The following is a 13,923-nucleotide window of genomic DNA, read 5'->3' on the forward strand; positions in this document are numbered from 1 at the left end:
ATATATATATATATATGTATATACAGCCAGGGAAAGAGAATCCACCTTCTTAAAATCTATATCAATATTGTCATAATGCACCTTATTTCAACCTAGTTAGAAAATACAGATTTTCAAACTAAAAAATAAACTTTTACAATATTTTTCATACTAAAATCATGTCAAATCAGCTTGCAGTGTATATCTAATGGGCAGACAACATCAGGCCTCTTCTGGACAAAAAGCCTGTCTCTCTCCCTAACAGTCAACAAACTATGAACCATGGACACTGAATTATTTCCCATGGAATATCAGTATCTGCAGTCCATCAAGTCAGATATCTGGTCATCTATATTACTGGAAAACTACAATCCACTCTGCTACAGGCCCCAAGAGGAACTCAGTGTCTCTCCAACCTAACACCACTCAAGTATTCAACTGCGGTACCACCTTTATCATTTTTATAAGAAAAGCGCAATCTGGCTCTGAACTGTCTGCAAACAGCTAAAGTTAACTTTGAACCTAACACCACTCTTAAGTATTCAACTGCGGTACCACCTTTATCATTCTTATAAGAAAAGCGCAGTCCAAGTCTGAACTGTCTGCAAACAGCTAAAGTTAACTTTGAGTATGTGTCTACTTATTTGAGCCAATATTAATTTTCCCCTGGAGAGCACTCTGCTTTGGCATGTAAGCAGCCCCCCCCCCCCCCCACACACACACACACACTCATCTTCCACTTTCTTTCTTGTTCCCTTCTGTTAGCAAATAGTATCCATAACTGATCAATACTGTGTGTTTGCTCATTTAAACTGAGACCACAGTAGCCTACTGATACAAGGTTATCCTGTTTTTCCACCTGAGAAATGGTTAAGAAATGACTTACAGTTTCAGAGCAGTCCTTGGTCAATTATGATTGTTTCTTAAACACAAACTTGTCTTTGCTTTGGCTCATTAGCAGCAGTACAAAACAATTGCCTGCTCACACCCTTGTTCTCCCCTCTGACTGCCAACAATCCATTGTATGGCAGAATGACATATCTCCCCAACTACCTGTCTCCATAGGGGCTCCCCAAGGATCCATCCTTGGACCCCTACTCTTCTCTGTTTTCACCAATAATCTAGCCTCTGCCACCTAACATGGCAAACTTATACAATACGCAGATGACTCAACCATCATCTGCTCAGCCCAGTCCCTACCCAAACTGCAAAAAGTCACACAGGAAGCCTTTTCCTCTGTTGAAACTTGGTTATCCGATGCCCAATTAATACTCATCCCAAACAAAACTAAACTACTTATCTTCCAACCCACCAAACATACTCAAAACAACTCTCACTTTAACATCACAGCAAAGGACAACAACACTATATAGCCAACTGAACACACCAAATTGCTAGGAGTGGAAATAGACAATAAACTAAAATTTGACGTTCACATATCCATGACCATAAAAAAGTCCACAAAAAATTAGGAGCGTTATACAGAAATAAGCAACTTCTCACCAAAGCAGCAAAGATTTCAATAGCAAATTCACACCTTATCTCCACCCTACTTTATGTCTCTCCAATATATACCAACCTAAGGCAATGCAATCTAAACAAGCTCGAGACCTGCTACAACAAAATCACCAAATTTGCCACAGTGGCATCCTACCATAGTCACCACTGTCTCTCACTTGCTGAACTGGGCTGGCTTTTACTCCCTCACCTCCTTCAATGGTATAAACTCTCACTCGCCCACAAACTAGTAAACCATCCACTAAATGTCCCATTCCTCCAGAATCTACTCCAAACCTATTGCACCACCAGACCACTAAGATCCAGCAACAAAAATCACTTGCAGATCACTAAAGCCAATAACTCTGCTGGTGAAACACTATTCTCTTGCGCCATAGCCAAATTATGGAATTCCCTCCCACTCACAATTACCTCCATACCATCATGCACCCACTTCAAAACTTTACTAAAAGCACACCTAAAAACATGCTGTCTATGCCCTTGCAACTCCCATTCTAATATCACCCACCCCATCCAACCATTACCTTTCTTTCCACCCCACTAACTACCTTGATTATAGCAAGCTCAGATGCTCATAAGCCAAGTACTTATACAGCAGGAACTTCTTATTGTAACATTTGTTAATGTCTGTTATATACTTCGCAGATAAAGATTCTAGTTATCTACTGATGTACTATGTTCCTTATCTGTAAATATGTTTGTAATTAATTGCTATGTTAATCAAATTGTTAATCACTATGTAATCCAATGTAACTACTGTCTGTTTATTTTAACTGTGGAGCTTTTCTCCCCAGGCCTCCGCTGAAAATGGACCTATGTCCAGTTGGACACTCCCAGTCAACAAATGTAAATAAATAAATAAATAGTTTAGTTATTACTTAAGTCACTGCTTTCATCATAAACTTTTGATCTATATCCAGTAAAAAAACTGTCAAACATGTATGTACCTGACTTGTACTTTAGGATAGGGGATATTAATCCCACAAAGAAGTGGGTTATTTTGAAGTGTACAATGCCATGTATTTGTAGTCTCCAATTAAATCAGGTATCATGGATCAGCCCATCTTCCCTCAGTTAAAATGCACAAGCACCCTACTATGCCTAAATGGAAACCCCTTTATTCAACACCATTTGTAAAGACTGGTCTCACCATAGTCACACTGACATTTGCCTCAACTGAATTAGCATCCACAGCCTGGCCTGAGAAGTCCACCAACATTTCACACAACCACATCAGACCCCAAATAGTACTAGTATAATCCCATCTTCCCCAAAGCAGAGACGATAAAGACCCCTGTACAGCCATATGAAATCAAAATTTAAGTAACAATTATTAAAGAGAAACTTTATATATGAAACATAATAAAACAAAAATAATTATTTTTTCAATAGTCATTTTAAAATCATCAAATATATATGCTACAGTGTCAGTGGTGCAACAGGTACTACCATCACCTTTAGTGCAGAGGGCTGTGGGTTCTATTCCCATACCAGTTAGATTGAGTGCTGACACTGCAATGCAGCATAAGGGGGTGTTGCATTCCAAAGTGTGTTGTTCTTCATATGAAACATTAAACCAAGTCCCCATATATCTGAGTTAGTAGTAGCTCAAGGGGATGTAAATGATCCCATGGCACCAATCAAAAAGAGTAGGGTAAGGACCCTGATGCCCTGGCCAAATTTTTTCTAGTAGTATAAATACCACCTTGGTCGTTATCTGAAAAGAGGCTTCTAGTCTAGTGGGACTAATCCATTCAGGAAGGGATAAATAAATCAAGAAATGCATCATTTGGAGTTCAAATGCATAAACACAGCTTTGCAGAGTCTCACTCATTTGTTCCCTTCACACCTGAATGAGGTACTTGCTTTCCTTGGATGTTATTATCTTCTCATAATTTCTCTCTGTGTTTGCAAGTTCAGGTCAAGTTCAGGCCAAGAAACATACTACAAAGTCCACACAAATGCAAGAAATGTATCAGTAAACCAAACTGTATCAGTAGGGAAATGTGCTTTCAAAGTTACAGGATATGTCAAATTAACTTCATGTTCTTTTTCTTATATTTGTGCATCACTTCATAAAATGATCCCCTCAGGTTGAATTGCTTGTATTCAATAGTCATTTTCAAAAAAAAAAAAAAACATTCCTCTTGCCCCTACAAAGCACACTTTACAAAGGCTCCAAAGCTAGGACATAACCTTTTCAATATACCATCAGTGAAAATAGATCTGTATACAATGTAGATGACCAATCAAAAGCCTCAAATGGAGCACAGAAACTTTGTGTAAATGCCATTTTTCAAACAAACAGCAGGAATACTCACTAAGTTTGCTAATCATATGCTCCAAATGGGTCTATATCAAATTATTGAATAGCCAAATTGTCAAAACCTATATAGTCGACAATTCGGTTCATTAAATAATTCTGATTGAGATTGCAGTTCAGTAGGGATCAGAGAATTTTGCCCTTTTCCCCACTATAGTGCTGACTCTGAGTTGGTATATGTAATTAGCAGGGGGTGTGGGGGGTACAGCCCTTATGTGGAAGGTGCAGTGGGGCTTGCCCACCTTCAAAAGCATTGTTTATATTGTTTGCAGGTATTGTTTGAGTTTATGTTGTTTATCAATTAAGCAAATTGTGGACTGTCGCTTTTGTGTTGGTACACAGATAAATAAGTCTTCAATGGTTCTGTTTAAGCAGCTTTATTCTGTACAAACATTACTGTAAAGCTTATTCAACTATGACTGAGTAACTTATATACAAACTAACTGCTGTGATTATGCATGTTTGCACACTGGCTGCTTCTTCAAAATGGCACTAGGGATTACACGTGTCTGGAATATATACGTGCATGCACAGCCTTGCACTCTTCCTTAAAGCATAGTGCACACACACTACACTCTGATCTACATCCTCCCTCTTTGAGAAATAGATTATTCAATTTGTCATGGGTTATTTAGCAGAAATCACACATAATCTAGAGACATGCATTATACAGTACTAAGTACACATGTATATACAGTCAAGTCCACGTTGCTGTGTATTTCACACTAGGCTTAGAAACTCGTACATATCACGTGGCATAAAACTGAGAATCAGTTTTAGCAATTGGAATAGTCTCTGTAAAATGGTTGACCTGTGGAATGTTTGAATTACTTTCTAGAGCAGAATCAGACTTTTGAACACATACTGGTCCGGAAACAATGTCTGACTCAGTCTTTGATTTAGAATCTGCATCACAGATACGATGTTGTGATTGCAATGGTGATGATTCTGGTATAGGATGAAGATGTCTGTGATTCCTCCAATACGCTACACTCTTGGAGCTTACCCAATAAGATCTTGACACAGCACAGATGCTTATCTATCCTATTCAATCAAAAACCTTCGTTATCTGGATTCATACCGTCTCTCCTTCCCTGAATGAATGAAGTAATCTGCTCGATCGGTCATAACTAGATTTATGGATATTACACTTTTTCAACAATTGAGCCTTGATGGTTTTATTGTTCTTAGAGTTAGGCTTCAACAAACTTGATGAAATAGGTACCGTACTTCTAGTTTGTCTGGAAAGTAGTCTTTGAGCAGGTGAGCCAAGAATATCATCATGAGGTATGTTTCTGAGATTAAGCAAATTCAAGAACACATTGGTATTGTCACACTTTGACTTTTCAAGTAATTGCTTTGCACTCTGTACTGCATGTTCAGCTACACCATTGGATTGGGGATATTCAGGACTACTAGTGACATGTAGAAAGTCCAATACTCTCACAAATTTCTGAAACAACTGGCTAGTAAACTGAGTACCATTGTCAGAATAAAGTTTGTGAGGACTACTATGAACTGAAAAATTACCTTTAAGCTTAGTGATAACAGCTGTTGAGGTTAAGCTTGGTAGCAGATCAATCTGAAACCAGTTCAAGTAAGAGTCTAGCAAAATCAAATAGTGCTGATTATTCCATTCAAAGATATCAGATGCAACAGTAGACCAAGGTAGTTCAGGTACTGGATTTAGCTGAAGTAGTTCCTTTTGGCAAATGTGCTCTGGTACTATTACATATTGAACAAGAAGAAGAAAGAACTCCATCAACGTCTTTTGATAATGAAGGCCAAAATACTAGTTCTCTTGCCCTTCTCTTAGTAAATAATAAACCTGGGTGGCCACAATACAAGATCTGAATATATTCATGCTGTAATGAAGCAGGAACAACAATTTTAGAACCTTTGAAAATAATATCATCTACCATTAACAATTCATCTCTATAGGGAAAATAGGGTTGTACCTCAGGGGATACACTAGATTGTTTTGACAGCCATCCAACATTGATATTGTGATTGAGCTTTTGTGAAATTGGATCAGTTATAGCGTGATCTCTCAACTCAAGTCTAGTGGTGGAAAAATTATACACTGACATAATATCAAAGTCAAAATTTTCAGCATCAGGCAGTTTTGTTGTACTTCTGGGTGATCTGGATAAAGTATCAGGCAGATAAAGCAATTTACCTTTAGTGTAGACCATTTTGAAATTGTACTTTTGCAATCTGAGCATCATTCTTTGTAATCTCTCCAGAGCAGAATGCATAGTTTCCTTTAGAATAGTAACTAGAGGCTGATGATCAGTTTCAATTTGAATAGCTCGACCATAAATATGATCGTGAAAGTTGAAACATGCAAAAACTATTGCTAGAAGCTCTTTCTTAATTGGAGCATAATGTATCTCTGTTTGAGTAAGTGTCCCAGATGCATAGGCTACTGGTCTGTCCTCTTGTAGAATAACTGCACAAAGACCAAAATTAGAAGTATCACAGGATTGGACAACTAGATTATTCACATCATAGTACCTTAAAGGGGGAGGATGTCACAATTTTCTGCTTAAGGTCATCAAACACCTTCTGTTGATGTTGTAACCATGACCATACAACATTTTTTTCATGTAAGCTATCTTAATGGTGCTGTCAACTCACTGAAATCTGGTATAAACTTGCCCAAATAGTTGACGATACCCAAAAAATGTTGTAAGCCCCTCACATTATCTGGTGTTGACATCTCTAAAATAGCTGTTTGTTTGGTTGGGTAAGGTCTTAAGCCTGTACTTGTAAACAAATATCCTACGCAGGTTACTTCTAAAAGTCTGAATTTGTACTTCAGAGAATTTGAGCTTCAAATTTACCTCATGTTCTCTGTCTATAGCTCTCTTGAGGTTTCTGTCATGCTCTGCTTCGCCATTGCCTCTAATTAGTAGATTGTCTACTATTATGGCAGAAGGATTACATGAAAAAACTTTGTTCCATTGCATGCTGAAAATCTTCACTTGTAGAATTTATGGGTCTATATTAGAACATCGAAGTTTCAAAACTTTGAATATTCTAATATCGAACCCTATTCAGTGAAAGCTGAAAATATCAAAGCAACAGAAAACCAAAATTTTTCCTAGGGAAAGAATTTGGTTGTCCATTTCTGTTGCTTCCATATTTTCAGCACTGTGGTGGAAAGTTACGGGTCAGGTTTAGGTAAGTGTGCGATTGTGTGGACGTGAGGGTTAGGGCAGGGTAGGTGAGTTAGGGTTAGGGCACAGGTCAGGTAAGTGTGCAATAGTGACAGACCTTAAGGTTAGGGTTTGGGTTAAGGTAAGTGGATAGCTAGTGGTGTGTGTATAGTTTAGTGTAGGGTTAGGTGTAAGATTTTAGGTGTATGTGTGTGGATTGCTGTTTGTTTGGTGCGCTTATGCTGTGTGTATATGTTTTGGAACAGCAAATTTTTCTCTAGGAAAAAATTTGCTGTTCTGTATGTTCGATGTTTTCAGCTTTCGCTGAATAGGGTTCAATATTAGAACATTTTAAGTTTTGAAACTTCGATGTTCTAATATAGACCTGAATTTCTTCCAAGTGGCATCCTTAGAAATCTGTATCTGCCAAACAGAGTACTAAAAGTAGTTAGAAATGAAGATTTGCGATCAAGCATCACTTGCCAAAATGAACTCTTTTCATCCAGAACAGAGAATGCAGTGGCATTGGGTATTAGAACTGCACCTCCTCAGGTGTGCCCATTGGATGATATGGCCTGTTTAATGCTTTGTTCAAATCTCTAGGGTCAATGCATATTCTGATTTCATCTGAGCCTTTCTTGTGAGCGGCTACTATGAATGATACCCATTCAGTTGGTTCTGGGACTGGACAAATTACACCTTGCTATACAATCTTATCCCATTGAGATTTGACTTTATCTTCCATAGCTATTGGAACTCTTCTTGATGGTCTGACAACTAGTGTGATTTCAAGGTCTAATTTTAGAATTCACAACTGGAAGCTTGCCCAACTTGTCATCGAAAACATCAGCATACTCTGAGATAATGGCTTCTGCAAAACTTGAACTTGGAACTGCACTCATATGATGAACTTCTTTAGCAAAAGAAAGCAGATTCATTCTCAAGCTATCTTTGAAACCTAGTAAAGATTGCACTGGTTGTCTGATGACATAGAATAATAAGTCGTAACAGTTCTCAGCCAAATAACAGGGACGTATTACTGAAACTTCGGTTTGAATTTCTTCACCTCCATACGCAACAAGTCTCACACTGCTGGTTCATTGGTTTTCACTTTTGCAAATGTATCAGCTAATATAACATTGCACTTTGATCCAGTGTCTACTTTGAGTTCTGTGGATTTGCCATTGATCTGAACTGTGCAAAACACTTCACTCCTTGTCAATACGTTTACTGCGTCAGCTCTTTCTCCCAGCACTGATACACCATCTACGTAGAAAGCTGATTCTTAGTGTTAGTGAAGTTTTTTTTTTACGTTTTATTACAGATAGTGATGTCATACATAGAAAATGTTATTTTTGAGTAAGACTTCAATTTCAAGAAATGAAAGTGTGATTTTATCATTGTTTAGAACAACAATATGACATGTTAATCCTTGGGTTTCTCACATGGAATATGTCTGTAACAAAAATGTTTACTCCTTCAGAGAGAAGCCCAGCAGATGATAGATATCTGATACCAGCATTCTTCTGCACAGCTCGCAAACTGCACTATGCATCGATTTGACTCCTAAACTAGATAACTGCCCACAGCCTATCACGCCACAAACCTTCTCCTAATTCTTCTCTTCTCCTCGATTTGCCTCCCTGGTTCCCCAAACAAGCAGTCATTCCATCTCTTCACTTCATAATCTAATGCCACCCAATCTCCTACCTTTCAACTACATCTCCCCACAGCCTAAAAGCACCCTTTCAGTCTTAAACACTCACGCAATAAGTGGTCAGTCCCGTTACTCCTAAATGTCTTGTCACCTTAAAACATTACTACCTGTACTCCTAACTGATCTAAACAATGTCCTTACCCTGAAATTACTTATCACCTTAAATGGTCATTGCACTCACTCCTAAATTATCTCTAACTCTGCAAAGTCAGCACCCCTACTCCTAAACTATTAACCTAAACAGTCAGCATACTTACTTTTAAATTAATGATCACCCTATACAGTCAACACCTGTACTTCTAAATTACAGATCACCCTAAACAGTAAGTGCCCTTATGTCTAAATTACTGATCACCCTAAACAACCAACATGTGTCCGTTGTCATTAGAAAGTCCATTTATACTGTATAACTTATAAACAAAGAGATTGTGTCTAGATCTAGGGATGTCATTGTTCCTCATTACTTAGCCCTTATTAGGCCAGTCATTGGGTATAATTTCCCCTTTTGCATGTATCTGTCCAGACACATGAAACATCTGGAATGCCCATATAGGTACTTCACTAAAAGGATAAAAGCCTAAACAATTTGTTTTATATGGACTGACTCAAAACCATGCCATTATACAGATTGCTGAGAACTGATCTGTGTCTGACATACAAACCATCCTCTGATCCATTATTGATGGATTTACTGCATATCAACACATCATATATCATCAGAAATACTCAATCTAAAGATTTAAACCGTTTCTGCAACATTAAAATAATTGTTTGGTAGGACAGGTTTATCTTGCAGTGAATGCAACTGATCTCGAACAGACTCTCATAAAACAATATCTCATCCCTGTCCATATTCAAGCACAACTTGGATCTATGGATGAGAAAAAGAAAACTTATCCCATGTCTGCATGCTGTACTACTGATAGACAGAGGCAGCTCCTAAATGCATTATCCCATGCATGGGTCCCCCTAATTTTAACAAAAAGGGAAACTGGCTAGGTTTAAAATGTAGCATCCAAAAATAACCCCTGCACGTAAGGAGTTGCACGGCTAAAGAAATATCAAAAACAGAAAAAGGCAAGCCAGCAACAAGTGGACCGCTGATAAATAAGTAGTTTAATAATAAACTACTAAAGCAACATGAAAACTTACAAACAAACCGGTTTCGGCCCGGAATTAACCTGGCCTTCTTCAGTGTTTTACAGACAAGCCAATCATGAAGTATTTTTATATAATCATGAAAAAATTATGATTGGTTGACAAGAAATACTGTACTCATGAATATTCAACAAAGATGTATTCTCCAGATTTTTTATAAACATTCATTAAGCCCTGGGCTAAAAAGTGCACCAAGTTTGGTGATCCATTTCTTTTCTTTCACATCAAGTTTTTTATGCCAGCCACATTTGTTAGTTCTATCGCCAATAAGTTTGTCAATAATTGTAAAATGAAATTGTGCCCTATTATGTACAAGTGTGTGTTTATATAAGGCATTAGATGTTTTTTTACATCTAATGTCACTCAAATGTTCCGACACATGTAACCTAAGTGGTCGAGAAGTTTGCCCAACATAAAATGAGTGACAAGTACAACACGCCATATATATGGCCCAATCAGTATTACAGTTGGCAAAAGATTGAATGTCAAAAACTCTGTTACTATTCCTACTAGTGAATTCTTTTGTTTTCACCATATGTTTGCAGTTGACACAATGACCACAAGGAAAACAACCAATGAGTTTATCCCCCAAAATAGTTGTTTGATATACCTGGGGTAAAGTAGATTCGAAATGATGTTTATAATGATTGAAATGTCCCGCTAAATTCTTTCCTTTGCGAAAGGAAAATTAACATTTATTAGGAATGAGTGTTTGGATTCTGGCATCCGCTTCCAATATATTCCAATTATCCTTGATAATGTTCATGAAATTATTAGTGTTTCTGCCAAATGTGGTTATAAAACGCAATATATTTTTCGTAATAGGTTTCTTTTTATAAGTCAAAAGATTTGATCTGTGTAAACCCGAAGCATAATTTCGAGCCATTGTAACATACCTTGAGTTATAACCCCTATCAATAAATCTATTATGTAAATCTTGAGCATGTTGAGCAAAACTAATATTGTCAGAACAGTTACGTCTGATCCTGATAAATTGTGATTTTGGAATGTTTTTGGCGATATGTTTTGGATGAAAGCTGGAGGCGTGGAGTATGGTGTTATATTGGGGAAACTTCCTGTAGATTTCAGTTTTTAAAGTGTTGTCCATATTCCTAGTTACCAAAACATCCAAAAATGTTATGGATTTTTGATCATAAGTAATAGTGAACTGTATTCCCCATTTATTATCATTCAAGTATTCCATGAATTCCTGAAGATATGAAACATCTGATCTCCACACCATCCAGCAATCATCCAAATATCTCCGCCAAATATCAATTTCAGGTAGAAACAAATTATGAGTATCATCATAAATCATAATTTGTTCTATATAAGCCATGAACAGATCAGCATATATAGGGGCAAAAGACGCCCCATTGCTGTACCTCTGATCTGTAAAAACATTCCTGATTGTAGAAAAAAACATTTTTAGTCAGCACATGCTCAGTCAGATTTAACAAAAAGGTATTAAATCCTGGTTGATACATATTAGATTTATAAAGCCAAAATTCAATAGCATCCAGTCCGGCCCAATGTGGAATATTAGTATATAATGAGCTCACATCCAATGTACAGAGCCACCAGTACGTATCCAACTGCATATCATTAACAATACCCAAAAATTGAGTAGTGTCCTGTATTCGAGATCTAACAAATGACAACAGAGGCTTCAAATGCATAGTCAGAAATTCAAAAAGTGGCTCAGTAAGTGAGCCCATACCCGACACAATGGGCCTACCTGGTGGATGTAAAAGATCCTTATGTATTTTTGGCAAAAAATAGATATACTGTCTAATAGGGTCAGAGATTGTTAAATGATTTAATGTTTTTTTGGTTATAATCCCATTATCAAAAGCAGAATGTAAAAAAACATCAATTTCCTTTTTAAATACAGGGGTGGGAACCAGTGGCATTTTGGTGTAATATCGAGCATCATCCAATTGTTTATGTGCTTCGATATCATAATAGCTCCAATGTCTCACAAGATCAGCTAGCCTACCACTTACCTATGGACTTAAATAAATAACTATATAAATAAAATATGCTAGGCGTTCTCCTCACACTTCCTTACTTTTATATACTAATTCCACAGTTGCACAGCAACAGGGAAATGAAAAAAAAAAAATCAAAGCAATCGGTTTTGCTGTAAAACAAGCAGAGCCAGCAATTATTCTATATGAGTACCAGCAATCAATGACTTGGAACGTGTGCAGATGTGTACGCTGAGTTGTAATCTCAATCACTTGGCATTGAACCAATGGTGGGGAAACCACTTCAGGCTTTCATTAACAACTGTGCACTACCTAACAGATGTAGCATAATTCATAGCTTGATAGGTTTGAATGTCAAGCCTACAGTTTGCCTTCTTTCCAGAAGTTTGATTACTGTTACCCCATGGTGATAACATCTCATAACATGTGAAAATTATTTTTGAAGGATGATAATAATTTTATTGTTTTGACTGAAAGTTAAGGTACCTCATCATATATCTGTCATTTCTACCCATCCTACTGATAGTTATTTTTCACTTTAGGTTCTCTGATCTGATATCAAGTCTTCCAAATGATCATATCAAGCATACATGTTAAAATAGATGCAGATCACATATTTCACTCTAGACCAAGCATGGATCACCAGTAAGCAACTTATAAGAAACATAAGCTAGTGACAACTCTTAGCCTTCAAAATAGTTTAGGTTTTCAGATGTATGACTTTTCTAATAAGGAGTCATTGCAACTCTTCAAGTCTTTCCCAATGTCTTATCTGAAGGCTGCAGAATGTAGCAGTCCATTCAAAAATGAGTCAGATGAATAAGGTCCAAGTGGTACAGTGAGCTCATGGGAGTTACTAGAAATGCCTACTAAATTGTTAAATACAAATCGGCCATAATTTTAACATATTAAAAGCACATCAAAAATGTAAATGTTTGTTGGCCGTTTTTATTTTGAATTGTCAAATATATATTTATATTCTTGTTTTGGAGATTTTCTCCCCAGACCTCTACTAAAAATAGACATTTCAGTTCCCAGATGGACCTTCTTGGTAAACAAAAGCAAATAAATAAATATGCTACCCATTGGATTACACCAAATCACAAATCATTAATGGGCAGAATTTGTATGTTCAAAGGAACTTTGATTGTCATATATTACGGGAGTCCTGTAGAGTTAAGTATCCATGCTGCTGATTTTATACTGGACAAACTAGAAGTAAATTGAGGCCATACATTTTACTGCACATGTAGGCCATAAAGAACTAAATTGTGAAAAATCCTGTATCCCCAAATTTTGTGCTGTTTCATGGGGATATTCCTAAGGTCTTAAGATGTCTGTGATATACCAAGAAAGGTTGGAGCAAACATTCATTACTGTGGCTGGTATATTGCTTTGAAAGGAAGTCTGGTATATTTTTAATTGCTGTGCTTTACAACTGGTGGGGAGCTTAAACCATAAACATTTAATGGAATATCTTGTAAAGTTTAATTCTCTAATTATGTAATCTCTTTACAGTATATATTTTATTATATATTGTGTTTACAAGTTTTCATTTGTATGTTCCATTTATAATCACTAATCTGCCTAGTCATTACTTTGTGAATGTTTTAATTACATAATTATCTTAACATATGAGTAATTGCTTTAGTATAGTTAAGAATGGTTAGTAACCATGATTTTCAGCCGGGAAGACGTACTATCCAAAGTGTTTATCTTTAACCTGAATTTAGTAAATAAAGTTTAGTTTTATCTTCCACTGTGCCTCAGTTACTCTTTTGGAATAAAGTCTGAAATTACAATATCTATTTAAATGGAAAAATAGTGTTGCTATAGTCAAAATTTTAAACTGCTCTCTATCAATTTAAAACTTTAATAATGATATCTGTGTTTATGATTTGACTTTTTATTTTATAATCCTATTTTATATTATTTTTTTTTCAAATCTTGTGATGCCATTTACATTAAAGAGCATGGAGGAACTTCCTCTACTCTTTTTGATAGATGTCATGGGGATCTTTTACATCCACCTTAACTACCAACAACTCAAACAGATGGTACCTTGGTTTATCATTA

The sequence above is a fragment of the Protopterus annectens genome, chromosome 9.part0 (genome assembly GCF_019279795.1).
Source record: "Protopterus annectens isolate FY-2018-M chromosome 9.part0, PAN1.0, whole genome shotgun sequence".
NCBI lineage: Eukaryota > Metazoa > Chordata > Ceratodontiformes > Protopteridae > Protopterus > Protopterus annectens.